This window comes from Camelus bactrianus, chromosome 21, assembly GCF_048773025.1.
Source record: "Camelus bactrianus isolate YW-2024 breed Bactrian camel chromosome 21, ASM4877302v1, whole genome shotgun sequence".
Lineage (NCBI taxonomy): Eukaryota > Metazoa > Chordata > Mammalia > Artiodactyla > Camelidae > Camelus > Camelus bactrianus.
This window is the reverse complement of record NC_133559.1, coordinates 15,347,965-15,359,373: the sequence shown is the minus strand read 5'-3', so window position 1 is coordinate 15,359,373 and position 11,409 is coordinate 15,347,965.

Below are 11,409 nucleotides of genomic sequence, written 5' to 3'. Positions count from 1 at the left end.
TGCGGTGAGGGCGGGGCCCCGGTTTGCGCGGCGCGTGTGCGGAAGGGGGAGCGCGCCCTAGCCTGGTCGCTTTCCAGGTGCGTCTGGCGTGCGTTAGGTGCTCGGTGTCTTAGATTGCGACACACACCGGGTGAAAGGATTTAGGGATGTTAGAGCCTGTACTTTCCCATAACTAATCTTTTTGTCACTTTTGCCGAGAGCTGGAACCGAGCCCTGTCCGCATGGTGGCCGCACCCATCCTCGCCCACACCCGCCCTCCTGGTCCCCCTGTCTGGGCACAGGACGGCACCGCCTAGGGGACCCACAGACCTTCCATAGTGAATACAAGCCCCAGTTAGGCCCTCTAGTCCGGGCTCGGGCCGGTGAGGTCTTGAGTGAGGCCTGCAGGCAGGGCCGAGCCCGCAGAAGTGGAGCCTCCTTCTAAGTGCTGTGAACTCAGCCGATGGCACGCAGAAAGGACCAAAGTTTCCCGCTTTTACATGTCTTAAGTGTGGTCCGCACCCCTTTCTTCTGGACACCCCACATCCTGCTAGGGATCCCCACATCTGGGTCTCCCCTAGTGCCTCTTACGTGCGGTACTTCTCTCTGGGAGCGTGTGCTTGGGAGCCCATGGTTCCAAGTCCAGGTCTGGAAAGGCTGGAATCCAGATCTTAGAAGGCTCTAGGCTGGGTGTTCCTTTTTATTAGTTTGTCATATCCACACATCTGGAGGTAATTTGGGGGCTGTAAAATCTTTATTATTGCTGTTTCAGCACCTTCCAACCATTCTCACGCATTCATCTTCTTCAGCCCAAGAAGGCTTTATATTTAGGGTTTCTGGCATGTTGGTTGTAAAGAACTGGTTTTCACTGAACACTGGAAGAAAGTAGGAAAGCATTTCTACAGTATTGAGGGACTTTCCCTCCCTTGTTTCTGCAGACTGAAGGTGTCATCATAGTTTACTTCTTTGTTCCCCTCTCAAAGCCCATTTCATATGTTGAAACCTTATCCCCAATGTGGTGGTATTCTTGGGTGGAGCCTTTGAGAGGTGTTAGTTCATGAGGGTGGAGCCCTCATGAATGGGATTGGTGTCCCTATAAAAGAGACCCCCCTGAGAGCTACCTTGGCCCTCCTGTTGTGTGAGAACACAGCCAGAAGACCGCATCTATGAACCAGGAAGTAGCTATGAACTATGAACCAGGAAGTATGAACCACTGAATCTGCTAGCACCTTAATCTTGGCCTTCCCAGACTCCAGAATTTCAAGAAATAAATGTTTGCTGTTTAAGTTACCCAGCTCATGGTATTTTCATTAGAGCAGCTGTTCTGTATAAGAAAAGGCAGCCTGAGTTGGTAGAAGGCATGATGGAAGAGACAGGAGCATATATTTGGCCCTTTTCCCAGTTATTCTTGTTTGACCAGAGACAAGAACTTAACCATGCATGACATTCCTTAAAATTTTTTTTGAATTATAATTTAAATAATTTATTATTATATTTATAATCTAAGTATTGCATTATAAAAGCAATATTTATTGTAGAAAATTTAGAAAATATGTAGGAAAAACCCCACAAGAAATGACACATACATGCAAAAATAGATTCATACAGTATATACTTTTTGTTGTCTGCATTTCCCAGTTCATAAATTATAAACACTTTTAAAGTCCTGATGAGTTCATTCTGCAACATTATTTTGTACTGATTGCACATCATTTCATAGCATGGACATACCATTCCCCTCTTGTTGGAGTTAGCTTGTTTTCAATTCTTTACAAGCAGTGTACAAACATTTAGCTAAATCTGCATGCATGCTTGTGATTATTTCTTTTGGCTAAATTCCTTTAAAGAGGAATTTCTGGATCAGAGACTATATAACATTTTAAAGTCTTTTCTTTTTGTTAACAAGATGCACACCAGGAAACGATTTATAATCTTCTCCAACACTGGATATTGCACATCATTTCCCTTCATCTCCAAATGGGGATAAGACCTTTCTCCCAAGGTTACTATGAAGTTCAAATGAAGACAGCACAGAAGTCCTATATTTCTTCTGATACAGGATAATATATTTTGCAAGTTCCTTTACAACAACATGAATTATGATGTGAACACTTTGGCTCAGAGGTTGATCTGTCCCTACTTCATTCACCATTGATTCTTTTCCCATTTACAATGTCTTCTTCTAACCCTCTTCTCATTTACCTCATAAGCTCTCTCTGTCCTTGGATTCCCAAACATTGCTCTCCTCGTCTTTTCTTTCTGCTCTCCTTTTTACTAGTTCCTCTTCATCAACCTGCATCTTAAAATGTATTCAAGATTCTCCAAAGCACTGTCCTTTATTTCTTCTTTTCATTCTTCTCTCCTGCAAGTCTCTTTTTTGACTCTCTTTTGTTGGTTACATCCATTCCCGTGGCTGTTTGGGTTGTCTAGCGGCCAAACCCTCTCCTCTTTTGGGAAAAATCCCTCATATTCTGTATTTTCTTTGAAAATCGCGCTTATCGCAATATAGAAGTTGAAGGGCAATTCTTCCTCTTTCCCACTTTCAGAGGAGCCAAGGGGGTGGGCACATGCCTTTATCTGTGCCAGTCAGATGTTACTCCCAAGACTCTGAACCCTCAAGAGAATGACAGCAACAAGCAGACATTTGGAATTCTCTTTCATTCATGTGGCTACATCAGTGGCTGGACCAGAACTCTCCGAGAGGCTTTTCTGACCACTCAGTTAAAAATGGCAACTTCCCTCTCCTCAAGGCATCCTCTATCCTTCTTCCTTGCTTTATTTTCTACTGACATATTTTTGGATTTAATTAAGTAATTTGTTTATGACCTGTGCCCCCCCCCCCCCCCCCCGCTCAAATGTAAGTTGCATGAAGGTGAGGATATTATCTGTCTACTCACAGCTGTGTCCGTCACGCCCTGAGGTGCCTGGCATAGAGTAGGCACTCAATAACCATTTGTTAAATGAATGCATGAAGAGCTAGTTCCTGTTGCCTAGCTGTCGGAAACTCCCTGGGTTCTTGACCTTTTCTTGAAGCCTGTCCCTCCAGCCTTACCACTGACTCTCTGAGCACCACAGCCTTCCAAGAAATACCCTATTTCGTGAGTTAGCCGGAGTTCGTTTCTGTTTCAGGCAGAACCACTCACTGTATTACAGGCTTCTCACCCGCAGGGTAACCAAAACCACGTTCATTACCTTCCCCAGCAAGAGTCATTAATTATTTAGCTGTGTGATTCTGGTGGGGGAGGGGGATTATGTAAGTTCTCTGAAACTTGTTTTGTTTTTTTATCTGCAAAATTAATATACCAGTATCTATTTTGCTTGGCTCTTGTAAAGATAGCAGAGTCTGCGCCTATTGTGAGGCGGGAAGCCCCATAAAAAGACCGGCAGGACTCCTGAGCAGGGCCGCTGCTCTCCTCCTAGCACCGTCAGGTTCCCTCGCCCAGAGGCTTTATCTCACTTTTTACCTCTAAAGCAGCTAACTTACACGTAGAATTCTATTGGTTCCCTGAGCTCACTTCTGATTGGTTATTTCCTTCACTCCTGATTGGTTATTACTCTCACTTCTGATTGGCCCATTTGTAGTACTTTATTTGCATGGAGCTCACTTCTGATTGGTCTATTTCTACAACGCTTGTTCCTGGTTGGTCAACTTCTGTTATACTTTATTTGCACATGATGTTGCAAAATGTAAAACTGGCAGCCTATAAAAGGCTTGTGTAAACCTACAAGTGGGGTTTGGAGCTTGAAGTGTTAACTCTTCTGGGCCTGTTGGCATAATAAACCTGAGTTCTTTAGCTCTCCTAGTGCTGCTTGGACTGTTGCGCAGATCCAGGCTGCTATCACAACTGAGCTGTAACACCGAGCTGTAACACGTTTTTCTGCAACACTGGAGGCATTTAATAAATGCTGTTATTACTGATTCTTGTTGATGGCACCTCAAAACAGTCTCCTTTCTAGTCCCTTTGCCCTAGTTTAGGCCGCAAGTCTCCTCTGACCTAGGCAATTACAGTAACCTTTTATTTATGTATTTAAACTTTTTTTTATTGAGTTATAGTCATTTTACAATGTTGTGTCAACTTCCAGTGTAGAGCACAATTTTTCAGCTATACATGAACATACATATATTCATTGTCAAATTACAGTAACCTTTTAACTGTATCTTTTTGAAAATTCATCACCCAGCTACCATCACAGCTACCTTGCTAAAGCAGACCTCTTCTTTGGTGACTGACTCATACCTTTACGACTTTTCATACACGCATGTCAAGATCCTTTAACAGTCTATAGCCTCAAACTGCTTTTCCAGAATCCTCTCATTTAACATTAATTCCATAAGCATTTGTTGAGTTCTTTTCTGATGCCAGGCAGTAATAGAACTTACATTTTAATAGGAGAAATTGCCAATAAAAACAAGGCAATCACAGATTGTGATTTCAACCTGAAGCTGTAGGAGGCATGGACAATTTCTGTTGCCTCTTTTGTGCTTCTGCCATCCACCGTGAAAAGAGCGTGTTTCAGGAAGCCATTGCTTCTTTACTCTGAGTCCCGGAATGGGACACATGGCTTGCAGACCCAAACCTGATTTGCAATCTGGAGCCAAACAAAGTCAGCCAAGCTTAGCACAAGCACAGCCAGTCTGCAGACTTGTGCGTGAGGCATAAATATTTACTGTAATCCACTGTGAGTCTGGGTTGGTTTGTTATTTTAGCAAAACTGGGATAATACCAAGAGAACCAAGAGAGCTTGCTTGTGGGCTGGATATGTGGGTAGGAAAAAGAAAGAAATCAAAGCTTTCTGTCTTGAGCAATAGAATGGAGAGAGGCATCAATTACCAAGGAATTACCAAGGTAGACAAGATTGGTAAGGGAAAGAATTTGGGTAGGGGAGTCGAGTTAAGTTTTTGACATGTCTAGTAGTCTGGATAGACTAACTGCTGTTGAACAAATAACTTCAAAATAGCAATGACAGAACACAATAGCTTTTTCTTTCCTTATTCATAAAATAGTTCAATATAGGTATTCAGTGGGTGATGTCTTATGCATTTATTCATGAATCCAAGCTCGTTTGGTCTTGTGACTCCGCCCTTCTCTAGAGCTACATCTAGCTGCCTGGGAAGCCAGGAAAAGCTTAGCTGGAAGCTCAAGGTGAAAAGAATCTGGTGAACAATTAGTTAGTCTCTGCCACTGCATCTTGTCGTGGGATACTTCTTAGACATCCAAGTGAAGGTAAGAGTTACTCTAGGAGTCTGGCTGTCAGGTCTGAGCTTGAGATACACTTTTGGAAATGAAGGACATAGGGATGGTATTTAAAATAACATGTAGAGAGAACAGAATGAGGTTGGGACAGAGGTCCCTACTACTGGGTTCTTCAACATTTAGAGTTTGGTAGAGGAGGAGGAGCTAGCAAAGGAGAACAAGAAGGTAAGAAGTCATTACTAATGAGATAAGAGGGTGATGTTACAAAGGACAGAGGAGGAAGGAGGCGTCAACTGTCAGATGTTGCTGAAAAGCCAAGTAAGATTTGGAAAGAGAAATGATATGAGCATAACATGTCATGAATGACATGAGCAAGAGCAGTTTTCAAGGAACGATGGGGAAGGAAGGAAGGAAGTTGACTGAAGGTGGGTTGAAGAAGGAACTGCAGATCAGGAAGTAGAGAGAAGAGTGTGCAGACAAATCTTTGCTCTTTGACATGTTTGGCTGTGAAGGAAAGCAGAAAAATAAAGGGTCAGCAGGAAATGACGAGTGGCCTAAATAAGGCAATAAGGAGAGAGTTTGATGATGTAAAAAATGGTGTAACTAAAGGAGGCAAATCCTTGGGCAGCCGAGAGTAGATGGGAGAAGTAGAGACAGTTTGCTGTTAAGAGAACTAGCTTATAGTAACAGGAGGGGAGACTCAAAGAAAAATGATGTATTTTCACTAGGGAAATAGTATCAGCGAAGGACACTTATCACCATGCTTCCTTTCCTTCGAGGTGAAGGGAGCTCAGTTACTGTGGCTCCTGGTTTCCCTCTTTGCTCTTGCCCGTGCAAGTTCTTGCCGGAGATGGAATGACCTACCTGATTGATGACTCCGGGAAGAATAAACTAAGCATGATTGTCTCAGCTTCACCCTTCTTCCTCTTGGGAAAAGGGAAAACATGCATTCGTCTGTCATATAAATAAAAATGAATATATATATGGTCTGTTTGGGCAGCTGTAAGAAAATACCACAGGTTGGGCGGTTTATATAAACAATAGAAATTTACTTCTTACAGTTCTGGAAGTCAGAACTGTATTCATATACTCATAGCTTTGTCTGCTGAAAAAGTGATGGCATCAAGGTAGCAAAGAACACACCTAGGACCAGGTCTTATTTTGATTCCAGGTCTTAGTTTGATTTCTAAATACCATTCATTCCCCACTAGGAGAAACCAGGGCTTCTTGGGGAAAATGGCTGAAACCCAGAGCAGTCTGGAAAATCTTGTTGTGCTAAAAAGTAAAGATGTGCTAAGAAAAATTTGATATTCAATGTAAATAAGGATAGTAATGAATTATCCTTCATTAAACAGAATCTGTGAGCCATACTGATAACAGATGGATAATACATAAACGCCTGTGTATATTCATATGTATACACACAGGAGGTATACAGGAATTCTTTATAATACTCTTAAAACTTTTCTGTAAGTTTGGAGTTACTACAAATTTAAAATTAAAAAATATTACAACTCTCATTATCCTTCCCCTGTGAAAAAGTAAAAAAAAAAAATTTTAAGTATAAAGTTTATGTATGTATACATTTAAACGTATACAATTCCCATCTTACCCTGCTTTCCATCCCCGCAATAGCACTTATCAATATCTATCATATGATGTAATTTAGATATTCATTGCCATTCATTATTGTTTGTCTTCTCTCCTCCACTGCTTCTTTAAAGGATGTAGGCTCCACAGTAGTTCACTGATAAATGCTAGAAGGCCTAGAACATTCTCTGGCACATAGTAGGTGCTCAATAAATATTTATTGTTGAATGAATGAGTGAACCAGAACCTTCTGCGACTGGTAGGTGATTGTGGCTGACTCTCCAGCTTTGTCCGAGTCGTCTCTGCTGGCACTCTCATGATGCAGGCGATATGTGATATTCCCTCGGCCTCTGGTTTCCCTGTGATGTCTTGTGGTCAGACTTTCAGTAAGGTTCCCATCATCCTTCTAGAAGACCCTCTTTGGTCAGAATTTAGAAGAGCTCCAGGCCCACTCCCTCTCCTGCTGTGACCTACACGTGGTCCTTGAAACACTCATACATCATTTACCCGCACTGAGGAGGTAGGCTGGCATTCAGCGCAGTCCGGCCTTGCACCCATTTTTTCGTTCTCCATACCGATAAACACATCCTCCCATCTCCACCCCAGGGAACACTGTTAAGCTCTTAAAGTGGTCTTCTTGAAGGTGCTTGAGGTGAAGGGAAGGTACAACTCACCAACTCCCCTTGCGGTGGATGGGAACTTCAATACAGAATCCTTTTACTACATCCTTTCTAATCGTCAGCCTCCTAAACTCTTTTGTACCTTTGATGTGCATGTTTAACTGGTTTTGTTTAACTGGTTCTTGGAAACCTGCTTATACTTTTCTGTTTCTCTAATTACTTTGGTATCTGATACATGGTGTCTCAGTCAAAACATCCAGTTTAACATCTTGTTGCACGTGTTAATCCATGACACATCGTGGGTCAAAGATACGTTGCCACCAAATAAATAACTCATTAATCAAAAAGCAATTTCAAAATAATTTTGGAGCTTTCTTTGCATTTCTCCCAAATACCATGAAGGGGACTTAAGATTACAGTGATGTATCTAATAGCTTCCTCCCCCACTTCTGGTTACGGTCCTCGTGTATCACAGCTGCTCTCCTTCCTCTCCCTTCCAGGTTTTCCCTAAATTCTCCCCCTGCACTTAACAGGTGCTCACCCCTCCCTTTCCATTTCTGCCATATTTTGTACCCTTAAGGATCTCAAAGAATAATCTCGCCAACCTATCTCTGACGAGAATGAGTGTGGTTGGGAATGTTCGGCTGTTCATGAGTGGTAGCTGGCAAGGACTGTCCAGCTATGCTCCATTTCTTCATCTCTCTTGTCCTCAGGTGTGGCTGTGTGAGCTATGGAATGTAAACAAAAGTGAGTCGTGCTATTTCCAGACCTGACCCATGAGACTGCCTGTACTTGCCTCTCCCCCTTCTCTCAAGCTAGACGGTGATGACCAGGGTAGCCTTGGATGGCAGAGCAGCTGTCCACCTGGGACCCAGTGTGATTATATGGGCGGGAGCTCCTTGCCAACCTGGGATATTACGTGAATCTCCGGAATGTTACGTGAGTGAGAAATAAAGGCTTATTTTGATTGAGCCATTTCATTTGGTGTTCTACTAATGGCAGCAGTTCAGACTAATCTAAAAGTGCAGAAATTAGAACCAGGAATAGGGGTGCTACTGTAATAAAAATCCAAAATGTGTAGCATCAGTTCAGCAGCTGGGCAGCAGGCAGTGAGGGAGTGGAGAGCTGTAGATCCTTGTCATGCTGGGGGAATACGGGTGGTACCACACTGTGAGAACCAGGAAGGCACATGCAAGTTCCTCTTGAGCCTGCAACTGTAGAAGAAGCAGCTGGAAAGAGCCAGAATTTTAGGTTGAGTTGGCTGCTGCTTGCTGCTTTTAGCAAGGTACCAGTCCCAACATTTTAGAGCCAGATGTGTTTGAGAATTCAGAATTTTTCAGAATTTAGAAAGTTAACAGTGCGTATATTATAAAGTACAAAACACCCTAGCAGGTTCTGGGGCATCATCCCGTAATCAAACACATTTCTATTTCTGCAGAGAGATGTATGATCATTCATGCTAAGCAGGATACATACAGACTACAAATAGCCCAAATCAATTTAGGTCAAGTTTCACCAACATAAATGTACAGAAATTAGCTTCAGAAAAATGTGTTTTTCAGAGGTTTTGGGGTCTCAGCATTATGGATAAGGGATCGTGAACCTGAATTATCACAGAGAGAGAAGTCCAGGTAAGAACAGACCTGCTTTCAAGCAGAAAAGGACCAGATAGAGTAGATAGAGTCCAGAATTTGGTAGATCTCTGGATTGTATCTCACACTGCAAGAGATAAAACTGGCCTTGCTCAAAGAACGCCCAACAACCCTTCTCAGTGAAGGACCCAGCTCTGAGACCAAGATCAGAATAAAGGCAGTATTATCTTTCTGCTATGTCTGTTTTTTCAGATGGCCTTGAAGTAGCCTCCATAAGTTTGAAAAAAGAACCAAAACTTTTCACAGCTGCTTATCTGTATTCATCTCTTTATATAAAAATGTTTTTTTATGACAGGTTTCCACCATATGCACTGGTTTTTTTTTTAAACACTATAAAAAAATCTTTAGAAATCATTTCATATTAGCCCTTAGAGCTCTATCTCTTCTCTTTAACCGTGGCCTTTTTCTTTTTTTACAGCAGATGGATGTACCTACACTTCGTTTAACCAGACCCTTCTGGTGGACAATTCAGTTGGTTCCATTTTCCCCCCTCTACTATGAAAAAGGCTGCAGTGAATATCTTTGAAGAGTTGAAGAGATACTGTGGCATATTTTGCCAGAATATCCTTAGGGTAAATCCCTAGCAGTGGGATTGTTGGGTTAATAAGTCTATACATTTTATTTTATTTTTCTAATGAGAGAGAACTGCTCTTTTTGTTTTAAACTGAAGTATTGTCAGTTTACAATATTGTGTCAATTTCTGGTGTACAGCATAATGTTTTAGTTCTATATATATATGTGTATATATATGTATATATATATATATATTCCTTTTCATATTCTTTTTCACTGTAAGTTACTACAGGATATTGAATATAGTTCCTTGTGCTATACAGTATAAACTTGTTGTTTATTTTCTATAGAGTAGTTAGTATCTGCAAATCTCAAGCTCCCAATATCCTTAATTCAAAAGGATACATCCATCCCAGTGTTCACAGCAGCACTATTTACAATAGCCAAGACATGGAAACAACCTGAACATCCATAAACAGATGACTGGATAAAGAAGTTGTGGTATATTTATGCAATAGAATACTACTCAGCCATAAAAAAAGAATAAAATAATGCCATTTGCAGCAACATGGATGGACTTCGAGATAGTCATACTAAGTGAAGTAAGCCAGAAAGAGAAAGAAAAATACCATATAATATCAGTCAAATGTAGAATCTTAAAAAAAAGACACAAATAGACTTATTTACAAAACAGAAACAGACTCACAGACATAGAAAACAAATTTATGGTTACCAGGAGGGAAGGGGGGTGGGAAGGGATAAACTGAGAGTCTGAGATTTGCAGATATTAACTATAATATATATAAAATAGATAAAACAATGTTTCTACTGTATAGCACAGGGAACTATATTCAATGTCTTGTAGTAACCTATAACAAAAAAGAATATAAAAAGAAATATATGTATGTATATGTATGACTGAAACATTATGCTGTACACCAGAAATTGACACAACATTGTAAACTGACAATACTTCAAAAAAAATTTATCAAACTTTTGCTTTGCAACTCATTGGCTTGGTGTTTTTCTTGGAAATGCCTTTTCCACTCAGGATCTAATATAAATTCATTCCTTCTTTATTCAGGAATTGTATGGATTTACTTTAGGCAAAATCTCTGATACATCTGTAATTAATTTTGGTATAAACAGTGAGCTATGTATGAATCCAGCCTTATTTTTCCTGACATTCTTCAATTAGATTAGATTGCATATAAATTCACTGATCAGAAATGACACCTTTATTATGAATAAAAATGCCATGCCTATTTAGCTCTATTTCTGGATTCTCTATTCTGTTCCACTGGAATCTTTTTCCTTCTCCAGCGGTCAACAATTTCAAGCATGGCGGCACTATCTGGGATTTTAAAAATGTTATCTTTTTGATTGGTGCAGTCAATGCGGTCGGCAGAGGTGGAGATGAGGAATTAGCTGCGTGATTGGTGGTGCCAATATCAAAGGATAAGCCAGTGTGGCCAGGATGGCGAGCGCTGAGGCTTTGACCTTTGTGGTTGGTGTGTTTGGTGGAACTGGGCCAATTGCTCAGGCAGCGTGGTTGGGGCGGTCAGGCCCAAGAAGACAGCCTGAATTGCCAGGAGATTGCTTACACACAGGGAACTGACTGAAGAAGTAAATATATTGAGAATAATGGAATCCAGACTTCTCACAATCTGAGAAGGGAATTATAAGTATGGAAAAGCACAGGCTGGACAAAACCCTGTGGTGTTCGTTTGGATTTGGAAATACCGGCGTGAACTCACGGTTTTGAATACGTACAAATAAACTGACATAAAAATAGATTTATAAGTTGTGTGTGTATTCACATAGTTCTAGTTCTATTTCCTGCGAGGACTCAAAGGCAGT